Raw genomic sequence first — 11,727 nt, 5'->3', positions numbered from 1 at the left:
AGCACTCTCCTCAAGTTTGATTCTTAGCAGCCGGTTAAGCATACCTTCTATTCTGCACACAATGGACCAACGTGCACTTTGCAGATTTGTGCAGATTAAAAAAAAAAAAAAAACCACCTGTCACATCAGTGGATTCAACATCCTTTCATCCAAAAAGCTACAGTTCTACTTTTCTTACTTAACATACAGAAATGAGAACATTGTTAGCACTAGAGTTCACAATTGAGCACCCTGCTACAGCATCGCTCCATATTACATATATATATCATTACTAGCTCAGGTCAGACATCCACGCTCAAGTACTTGTCTTCCGTGGACTTGACATGCAACAAGAACTAAATGTGTGGCACAAAATGGTGTCACAGGATTGAATTCTTGGCATTGAACCATCAAAGGTGCCAGCTCACGGTAGAGAAATGCCAGAAACGAAATCGGCAGGCTAAGATTAGACTCCTCATGCAAAGCAAGGAATGTGTGTTCTTTCTGAAACTGAACAGGGACAGGCCCACGGGCTTACACATTTCTTTCTTGAATTCTTTTTCTTTTAAGGACATCAGTAGCATCTCATTAATGTTATAATTGACAAAGTGTTTTCTGTCTCTACTGAATGATGTGAATTAGAGGAGGTGCCCCAAACTGTGCCCTTAATTTAAAAAAACACAACCTTGTTTTGTATTGTTCGTGATTACAACTTTAAACCAAGCCACTTATATACGTTTTAAATAGGTAAGTTTGAGCAAAAGAAATATCCTGAAATTGCACGGTAACTTAAAAAAAAAAAAAAAAAGACAACTGTTATGAATCAACTCCTTAGGGAGCTAGGATTTCCTCAACACTGTGCAACACCCTTGGGAAAACAAAAACAAAAACAAAAACAAACTCCCCATAACAGACTTGGAAACTGAAGTTAGAGCACACCGCAGCTGTCACCCATAAACTTACTGCAAATTTCTGTGTTCATCACAGGATCCCAATGTCCCTTTCAAAGTTATAAATTTCACAAGCCAGCATGATATAGTGAAATCTAATACAGATTGTGTTACCAAAATTTTTCCTTATCAGTTTTATATGTTAAAGTTTCATGTAAGACTGTGTTTGCAAGACAAGTTGATACTAAACGTATTTAAACTACCAAGTATAAGGCAGCGAGTGAGATTTGAACACAAGCGGTGCTTACAACTGTAGTTTTGCAGTGCCTAAATACAGAGAAGAAAAACAAATGGGGAGGGGAAAAGTCGACATCAGTGCCTGATAACAAACACTTGGATGCAATTCATCTACTTAATCTTCCTCTTTCTTTCTTGCCTTTTGGGGGTCAAGCAGGCAGCTTCTGGAACAGTCCATGGTGCAAGGCATGTTTACATATGTGGCAGACAGATCCTTGGAGAAGAGTTGGGGAGCAGGACCAGGAAGAGTGCTGGTCTTGGCTGTGGTGATAACATGGCTCCTGCCCACCCCTCTCCTCCCCAGGGCTCTCTAGTTCAAGGAACGAAAGTGCTGTGGTAGACAAGGCCTGGGTTTGTAACTCAAACTTGGTTCCAAGGCAGCGTGTTTGCCATTAGCCAGCTAACTCAGCGCTGACTCACTTCCATCCTGTCGGGTTTCTGTTATCTGTACCGTGGAGATGCCAAGCGAGTGCTACGATTCCTCAAAGAGCTCACACACACACAAAACAGCACACAACACTCACCTAGCACCATACCTGCTGCTCAGTAGGTGGTTTCCTGCCTCCTTGGGACCTTGCCGAGATGCTAATCCCGCTTTTCCGTCAACAGGGATCAAAGATGATTGGGAATGGACTTCCCAGGCTGCACACATAGCCACGCCCCCCGCGCTGAGCCTTCCTGTCCTCTAGAAGCCCTACCAGACATCCAGGCATCCTAAGAGCCCAGCCTCCCTCAGCAGCCACCTGTGAACTCACCTGATGTGAGTCCAGGTCAGCGAACAGGGGCTATGGGAGAGGCAGACTTCTCTCCAAGGGCCCACCGCCCGCAGGGAGCAAAGCAGCTGCTCTTGGCTAATTGCTAGTCGTGAATCACGAGGCATCTTCCTTTCCCTTCAGTCCAAGTCAATCTCTACTAAGCATTAAACGGGGGGCACCTTCTCTACACTTGAGAAAGCAAGCATTTGCCACTTCAGCTGTACAAATTATATAGGATTGAAAATAGTATGGTTGAAGGAAACATGAAGTTTGTAATTAGTGTTCTCCCTCTTTCTCCTTCTCTGCTCTTCCCCCCCACTTCTCAAGGCAAAACAGGAACAAAGTGAACTGAAACATGGTTGTTTGAAAGGTTAAAAGGTTGTCACCCCCGGCTTCTATCTTTAGGTTTGCTCTCTGTATCTTTTTGAAGAAACTAGAGATAACTTCTCTCCACGCACAAATGGTTTTAACTCTGTCGCCCACTGGCACCCCTGCTGGGGCAGGCCAATCAGGATGACCAAGGGCAAAGCCACACCTAGAAGGCTCTTGCTTTCCCCCACACCTCAAGAGGCTGTAACTGGGCTGATGCGCAAGATGGAGGCCTACAGTGACATCCTGCAAGCAATGTTCAATGATAGCCACAGGGCGGAGGCTGGCAATTCCAAGGAAAGAAAGAGCTGAGTGCGGACTGAAATGTGGGTGAGGTTTGTGCTTCACCTCCTGGTGCAAGGGTATATTGCTGGCATCCAGGGAGCATCTGGAAGTCCAATATATGCAGCTCAACATGGGTTGTACAGACCAGAAACATAACGCTGAAATCTACTGCCCATGAATTAGAAGAGCAAGTGATCTTCTCAGGATTTGGAATAGAAGATTTTTTTTTTTAAAAAAGATTATTAATTTTCTTAGAAAGGCAGCAGTAAAGAAAGGAGAGACAGAAAGAGAAAGCTCTTTCACCCACTGGGTTCACTCCCCAAGTCTCCTGGCTTTGGATTGAAGCTGAGTCAATCCAAAGCCAGGAGCCAGGAGCCTCTTCCGGGTATCCCACACAGTTGCAGGGTCCCAAGGTTTTGGGCCATCCTCGACTGCTTTCCCAGGTCACAAGCAGGGAGTTGGATGGGAAGTGGAGCAGCCAGGATACAAACTGGTGCCCATATGGGATCCCAGCAAGGTGAGGACTTTAGCCACTAGGCTACCATGCCAGACCCTCTTTTTTTTTAAGGTGTCTACATTTTATGTCCCAGTAATGGTCCGTGGAGGAAAAAAAAATCTTTCTTAAAAAAAAAATAAGATGAAAGTGAGCCTTTGTCCATCAAAACCAAGACAAGTTAAGTGAATGAGCATACGAATGAAGGTTTAAAACAAAAAGAGCTATAGGACTGATGGACTGATTCCCCCCCCCCCCCCCCGCCCTTTCAGGGATGGGAAAATTTGAATACTCTGTCTTGTCAAAAGGCTGGTGTCAAAAGTGGTTAAAAGTATGTACACAAGCCTGTCCTTCCCTATCTCTTGATTCTTCCAGTACAGCATCCTCTCATCTCACTCCTCCACACCAAGGTTTCTAACAGCCGCTGAGTTGAAACTTTGTAATTCTTTCTGAAAATGTCTGACAAGTTGTACCTAATCAGAAGCTCTTAGTGGCTCAGAAACTCAAGGGCTAGAATGTGAAGATTCTGGCCAGAGTTTAGCTGAAACTATTTTTAGCTAAAAGCTTGGAAAAGAATGCTTACCTCATTTAAGCTTCCTCAAATTTACTTTGTTCACCGTCCTTTGTGTCCAGACAACGCGCTAATGAAAACTGAGCTCGGCTTTCAAGCAAATCTTTAAAAAGAAACTTTATTCCGTTCTGTGTACATGAAAGTCCTCGAGCTTTGAAGTCAGAAACTCAAAACATCTGGGTTCAAGTTCTGGTTATGGCATCGCCCCTTGAGTAATCTTGCATAATTACTGAACTTTTCTCAGCGTCCGTCCGTTTCGTCATCTATACTGGACGGTGAAAAGGAATAATTGTCTTAGGAATTCTCCTGAGGATTACACCAGCCACTAGTAATGAGCTTGATAAAGTATATGCAAATCGCAGCGCTTTTATCATCTTCCTCTGTAGTAAAGTCAAATTAGGGAGGGTAAGAACGAACCTAATGGGTCCCCTAGCCACCACCTGGCCTGTGCAACAGAAAGTTCACACGGGGCCTTTCTAGGTCACCACCACAGCCCCTCTCGTTTCCATAGCTGTTTTATGTGCTGCCAAAGAGTTACTTCTATTTCTAATCCAGGTAATGAAAGCACAGCCAAGGATGGGGTGGCATGCTCAAAATCACTTGTTTCATGAACTAAATCGATAAATACTTACGGAGCACTCAGCATGTGCTAAGGGCTGCTTCGGGTGTAAGAGATAGAACAGTGAACCAGGCAGACAAAAACCTCTACCACCAGAGAGCTGACAATGAACTTGATTCTTCTGCATTCCAAATCTCTGATCTTCCCGGCTATGCCCCCTCCCTGTCATGCCACAGTGCGCTCAGAGTTCCTGCTCTGTCTCTCCAAATATGTTTAACATAGCCAATGACACCTGGCTCTCAGAAGTGGGCCTGTCTTGTCCCCAGTACCATCTGCTACCAGATGCTCTGTGGCCCCAGGGGTTGAATCTTATTGAATCTGTATCCCTTCTAAGAAACACTGGCTTGGGGAGCTCTGTTCTACCCACAGACTAGCCAATGATTCAGAAATTCCCCTGACTTTTTTTCTGATTTCTTCCCAAGTTCATTATGACTGTCTATATACCACTAGTTAAGTACTAGGATGACACACAAGCACACGAAGGCATTGTGGAAAAATGGAATTGAAAGGTAAGTTTATATCACTTGGCACACAAAGAATGCTGAAACTCATGCATAGTTATTCAACATACATATTTACTGAACAAATTTTGAAGACTCCTTGTGTATATTTTCAAACATATTTCTACACCAAAATAAACATGTTAATTCCATTTCCACATAATTTTTGAAGTACTGCTATGCATAATTGGCAAATATTTTTCCCCCTCACTGTCCTACACTTAGTGCTTCTAGTAGGTTCCAGATGAGGTTAAAACAACCTATGCTCAGCCGGCTAAACTAAACAGGAACAACATTGTAGGGACCTGTGTGGTGGGTTAAGCTGCTTGCAATGCCAGCATCCCACAGGGGCACTGGTTTGAGTCCTAGTTGCTTTGCTTCTTACCCAGCTTCCTGCTAATGCCCCCAGGAAAGCTGTTGAACATAGCCAAAGTGCTTGGGCCCCTGCACCCACGCGGGAGGTCAAGATGGCAGCCATTATCCTCCCAGTTCCTGTGTGGCCATTTGGGAACGTGAACCAATGGACAGAACCTCTTTCTCTCTCTCCCTTTTCAATCTTTAAAAAGAAATGAGCTATCAGGCCTGGCGTGATAACCTAGTGGCTAAATCCTTGCCTTGCAACCACTAGATCCCATATGGGCACTGGTTCGTACCTGGCTGATCCACTTCCCATCCAACTCCCTGCCTGTGGCCTGGGAAACCAGTAGAAAATAGCCCAAAGCCTTGGGACCTTGCACCCGCGTCGGAGACCTGGAAGAAATCCTGGCTTCGGATCAGCTCAGCTCTGTCCATAATGGACACTTGGGGAGGGAACTAGCAAATGGAAGATCTTTCTCTGTCTCTGCTTCTCTCTGTAAATCTGCCTCTCCAATAAAAAATAAGATAAACATTAAAAATAAAAGGAAATGAGGAAACTTAGGTGCATACTGCAAAGAAAAAGAGGCCAGTTTGAAAAGGTGACAGTGTTTGAGTCCAATTCTTTGACATTCTGGATAAGACGAATCTACAGAGACAGCGAAAAGAACAGGGTTGGGAAGAAGCGATGACCAAGCAAAGCACAAAAAGCTTTTAGATCTATGGTAGTGCTCTTTAAGACACAGTAATGACGGACAGTGTCGGTACACACTTGCCGGAACCTATACACAAAGAACGAACCCTGACATAAACCTTGGACTTAGGTAATAAAAGCAGATCAATATTAGCTCATCAAGTGTAACAAATGCACTGAGCAAGATGTTAATAGGGGACATGGGAAGCCAGGAACGTGGGAATTCTCTGTACTTTCCGATCAATGTTTCTATAAACTCAAAATTAAGCTAAAAAGAAAAAAAAAAGCCCACTAATTAGAAAAGAAAGTGCATTGTCAGCTCTTTGGAGTTCCCCTGCAAGACGTCCCTCCAGCTAATGGGCAGGGCCAAGTGGCATTCATCAGGGAAGGAGACTCCCAGCCAAATCTGAAGGACCAGAGAGGACTCCTTCATTGGGCAAGCACCACGAGGGGGATGGGACTGAGACCACAGGAGGTACAGCAGGTGCCAGAGGGCCTGCGAGGAGCAGTCAGCATGTGCTAAAGCCACATGCTGCTAAGTAACTGCAAATACAGACAGATGTGTCCAGAGACGATCCGGAGTTAAAATGCAACCTGAATGGCATGTGGCCTCACTTTAGTTAACTGCGAAAGGATGTGAAGGAGTCGAAATGAGGGGCCAGGGAGTTCCTCTGTGAAGCTCAGCTCACAGGAAGACACAAGAAGATTTTGAGAGTCACTACAGAGGAGGCCGTGAGACACCAGAGAGGAGAGAAGGTAGACACAACCAAGGCGCAGACAGCCGGTGTCAAGGAAGCCAAATGCAAGAGTGAGAATTTGTCCCAAGTGCTGACCATCAGGAAGGAACTAAGGATGCCATCTTCGTAGGACAGGACGAGAGGTCAGAACCACAGATGCCAGTGGAAAAGAGAAACACTGTAGGGAAAAAGGGAGCATGCAGTTGGCCAGGAACTTTCACTCTTCTATCCTATTATTAGAAAAATTAGTAGCCTCAAAGTGCCGTAAACACCCATATTTTTTTTTGCAAATGGAAGGATGTTCCCAACATATTGTGAGTGAGAAGACTGAGAGAAGTGTAACAAACACGATTCCACTTTGGTGAAGCCACATGTGTATATCTGTACATGGAGACACAGAGAAGATTCTGGAAGAAAACACACACACAGGTTAACAGTGCTGAACCTCCCTGGGTGATAACAGCGTGGCAAATGTTTCTACGTTCCTCATCTGCACTGCCCTCATTCCTCTCTAAGCTATATCAGAGACTAGTCACAGGACCGGTTTTGTCAACGAAAGAATTAAGACTCTCATAATTGAAGTTCCAAGTCACATTGGCCTTGAGGAGGACAGACCAAGCAGCGCCTTACACAAAAGCTACTGCTTGCTTCCAACCAGTGTGGTGCAGCCTCGTTATCATCACAGAGATGACTTCAGCAGCCACATCCTGACGCCTAAGGAAGAACATGACTGGAAATTCCAGAATAATAAAGTCACCGAAGTAATGGCAGGAGCAGCAGAAACCGCAGCAAAGGAAATAGCATGAAGCAAAAGAGAAAGAACCCCCCACCTCCCTAAAACACACACACACACACACACACACGCACACACACACACACACACACACGCACACACACACGCTGGTGGTACTGGTTCCCTTGACTCTGCAGGAGGTTTCTTGAGTCACTTATTTTAAAAGTTGTTATTGCTAAAAAAAAAAAAAAATCGTAGCTAAGAATAACCTCAGAATGCACAAGATATGCAGAAACATACCACAATGCAAATTATTATGAAGGTAATGTAGCAGCGTGACCAGGCATGGATGTGAATCACAGCTACTCTACAACCGGCCCCATCCCCAGTGTCTGCAGTGTCTGGCTTCTCCGCGCAAACTGTTGCTTTAGGTACAAAGGAGGGCGTGGTGGCATCTGGAGGTGGGCAGGGGCCGCAGAAGAAGAGCAGGAATCCCAGCAGCAGTGTTTGTAAAGACTATTTTATCTTTCCTAAGGCAACCATTCCCCGCCCCCCCAACAATCTGTCTGGGGAAGTACCTTTAATGTAAAGCCATCTGTTTCTACTTCCACCTTTCCGTGGACATAAACCCACATTTACTGCAGTTCGTTACGCAAGGATATTGTTTTGATCACTCCTATAGATTTTCACTTCTATTGCATGAAGGTAGGAGTCTGAGAAAGCCAGAAAGGACAAATTTCCACAGTTAATTTTCAACTTATCTGACGTGTGAACAGCCCTGTCCTGGAGTTTAGCAGGGAAAGAAGCCGAACCATTAACCTAAAAGGAGGCCTTAAGACACTCCTGTTTTTCTCGTTCCCGCTAAAGCAGACATGCTCCTGCTAAAGATGGTCAATTTCTGTTTCCATCGAGTGACCACTGAATATTTTGTACCTCCACCTACTAAATAAGGAATGGGGGCAGTAACAGCAGTTGCAGTAACAATAAAAACCACGATAGTAATTTGTCTCCTATAAAGCTTAATAGCAACATCACTAAAAAATTTTAAACTGAGGCAAGAATGGAAAGTCGTTATTTAGCTTGGGACTGGTTATTACCATATAAAGAAAGAGTAACCACAAATTGATATCAGGGTGATTTCTGTTTCCAAGGGGGCCCCGTGGAATGAAGGAGTAGCGAGGAAATAGTGGGGTGCTATTCCAGGGCCAGAGATGTTGTTATACATAGAAGTTCCAAGTTACAGATCAGAGCACGCAGGAGATGAACGACAGTGGCTGCTGACTCGTGTTTCTCTGGAGTGTGCTGTTTGTTAGCTTGTAGTGGCACAAACCCAAAAGCCACTCAAGGAGGTTTTGATTGCAGTGGCGGTAGTAGCCATGTGCAAGGGAGAAAGCAGGAGCAGAGAGAGACAGAGAGATAAGCAAAGTAGAGACAGACAGGAGAGAGAGAGAGAGAGAGAGAGAGAGAGAGAGAGAGAGAGAGAGAATGCAAGAACAAAATCAAGAGGCATGTTTATAGCCTCGAGGTGGGGAGGGGTCAGGGATTGGCAGGTACAGCTGTAGGTGGACTCCAGATAAATGCCTCAGGGGATTGGAGGAGGTCATGGTTTAAACCTGAAGGCCCTTAAGTTTTTTTTTTTTTTTGACCCACTTTTCTTTTCCTTTTTACATTTTATTATTATTATCATTTTATGATACAATTCCATAGGCTCCTGGTATTTCCCTTATCCCAGCCCCAATTACCTCCCCCCGACTGCCTAGTTCCTCTATATCATTACTAAAGCATGGTTCTTCATACACAGTCATATGTCCATCATTGCAGGCATGGACAATGGCAGAGAATCCAGAATCTATTGTTAAGATACAGTAAACAGTTGCATTGTAAGTCCATTTTGCAAGTAGAAATGTATACTGCATTGTATCCTCACATGTGGATGTTAGCCTCCGTTTCACAGCTACTGTACATCCCCTCAAATGAAAAGTCATAATACAAAATCAACAATAGAAAGAAAAATAGAAATTTACAATGTCATGAAGTTAAATGACATGTTCCTAGAAATGACAGTCTCCATTAAACAGCTACTATACATTCTCTTAAATAAAGAGCCCCAAAACAAAATCAACATCAGGAGGAAAAAAGAAATTAACAATACCAAGCAGTTAAATAACATGCTACTAAATGACTAACGTGTAGCTGAAGAAATGAAAATCAAGAACCTTCTTGAAGAAAATGATGCTACTGTATGATCTATGAGTCATTGATTTAATCAGAAGAAAGTGTTTTGAAGAGATGAAACTAACAGAAAACATCAAATCCTATGAGATATAGTTTCTGCTGATTTTTTTTTAAAGATTTATTTATTTTATTACAAAGTCAGATATACAGAGAGGAGGAGAGACAGATAGGAAGATCTTCCGTCCGATGATTCACTCCCCAAGTGAGCCGCAACGGCTGGTACGTGCCGATCCGATGCCGGGAACCTGGAACCTCTTCCAGGTCTCCCACGCGGGTGTAGGGTCCCAAAGCTTTGGGCCGTCTTCAACTGCTTTCCCAGGCCACAGGCAGGGAGCTAGATGGGAAGTGGAGCTGCTGGGATTAGAACCGGCACCCATATGGGATCCCAGGGCTTTCAAGGCGAGGACTTTAGCCGCTAGGCCACGCTACCGGGCCCTTCTGCTGATTTTTCTTGGTGAAATGTGTCTCTTCTAGACAACAAATAGATGGGTTTTGCTTTTTAATCCAGTCTACTAATCTATGGCGTTTGAGCTTAAGCCATTTGCATTCAGGGTTAATATGTATGAGTAGTGCTTTGGTCCTGTCATTTTAGGAATGGGTTGTTCATTGGTTTAGTCTTCTGTTGTCATTTTACTGGGATGTTCTTCCCATTTGGAAGGCCCTTAAGTTAACTTAGGCAAGTGGGCCTTAAGGGTGCCAAGACCTAGGAAATTTACAGTAGTGCTGGGTGAACAGGTATTCAAGGGGAACCAAGACCTAGGGGATTTAAGGTAGTAGTACTGGGTAAGCAGATATCCAAGGCTTTCCAGGTGGCCCAGAATCCAGCACGGTAGGGTCAGTCTTAGCATTACTCCTCGCCCTGCTGACAATGTGCCATGTAACTGCCTACATTTATCCAATGCACACGCATGTTGGATTAGGAAGAATTCAGACAATAGTGGGGGAATGCAGAGGCTTAAGCCAGCAGGACTGTTTTATTTGTTCCCACTTGAGAATACATGTTGAATTGCCATTTTATGTTATATAGAAGGGCATGAGATTTAGATGACTTGAGAAACAGAACCGGGGAAGCTTGTCTTAGAAAAACACTGGAGAGGTCTATCCATGAATCTGGACCAACTGCTTGAAACTAAAAATTGTGGAAGATTTGAAAGACTCTAATGTCAGCTGAAACTGTGCAGTAGGCAGACTTGGCCCTCAGCCACCCAAGGCTAGTCCAGCAACATTTTCAGATTTACTCACAGTGTGGGCAATGGGGAAATGAATGAATCAATGAGCAGATGATTTAGAGGTGGAATTGTGCATGTGACTTTTATTACTGGCTGAAGAAACACAGATTATATAAGGGTGTGCCCTTCAAGAAGCTTCTGTTCTATCAGGAAAAGCAAAAATATCAGTAGGTCGTCGACAGTACGTTAGGTGCAATAATAACGCAAGCCTATGAAGAAGTGCTGTGACAGAAAACAGGCAGTGAAAAGTGAGGAAAAGGAAAAAGTTGCCAAGAAAGGATCTGATTACACTAATCCACATCAAGGAGCTAATATCTGACCTGGGGCTTCTGTCTCAGGGTTATTTGCATTTTAATAGAAAGCTGAAGGTTTTGCTGGATGTTTGAGGAGGGATTTGTTACTAGTAAGGTTTGGCCAGGTGCTGGAAGAGGGGATCCTTCAAGAACATTACTAAGCAAAGTCCCCTTCCAGGTCATAAGGTTCCCAGGGTGGCCACTGTGGCATGACTAGTTAAGTTGCCGAAGAGGATATGCACGCCCCCTGTGGAATGCTGGTTCCGGTTCCCACATCTCAGCCACCAATCAAGTGGTCTCAGGTGATGCTCATGCATTCTGGGAGGTGTCAGGGGGAACCTAGAGGTGTTCCAGGCTTCTGGATTTGCCTGGCCCAGTGTTGGCTATCACTGCCTGCGAACTAGCAGAAGAAGATCTGGTTTTTAGCACTATCTTTCAAGATGGTAGAGTTGTGGTGGGTAGTAGTTCCCAGAGGGTAAGCTCATGTCTTCTACAACCACTTGTGTCTATCCAGGACATCAAAGCAAGTTGGGAAAAGGTCTGGAGTGAGATTTTCACATCAGTGTTCATAGCAGCCATAAGTCACAATAATCCGACAGTTGAAGCCAACCCAAGGTCTATGCAGAAGCAAAAATATGGCATACACAAATGGAGTACTACACAGCACTGAAGAAGGAAATTCTGACACATGCAA

At 44.3% G+C, this 11,727-nt stretch overlaps 1 long non-coding RNA gene across 1 annotated transcript in view; it reads right to left on the bottom strand.

Moving 5' to 3' along the window:
* Positions 1-3,500: 3,500 nt before the first annotated feature.
* LOC131480991 (uncharacterized) overlaps positions 3,501-11,727 on the bottom strand; it is a 293,554-nt gene continuing 285,327 nt past the window's right edge. The window contains exon 6 of the long non-coding RNA XR_009245954.1: positions 3,501-3,907. This is a non-coding gene — a long non-coding RNA (uncharacterized LOC131480991). The remainder of the gene's footprint in view (positions 3,908-11,727) is intronic.

This window comes from Ochotona princeps, chromosome 1, assembly GCF_030435755.1.
Source record: "Ochotona princeps isolate mOchPri1 chromosome 1, mOchPri1.hap1, whole genome shotgun sequence".
Taxonomy (NCBI): Eukaryota; Metazoa; Chordata; class Mammalia; order Lagomorpha; family Ochotonidae; genus Ochotona; species Ochotona princeps.
Note: the sequence above shows the minus strand (reverse complement) of the source record. Positions and strands in the feature narration are given on the sequence as shown.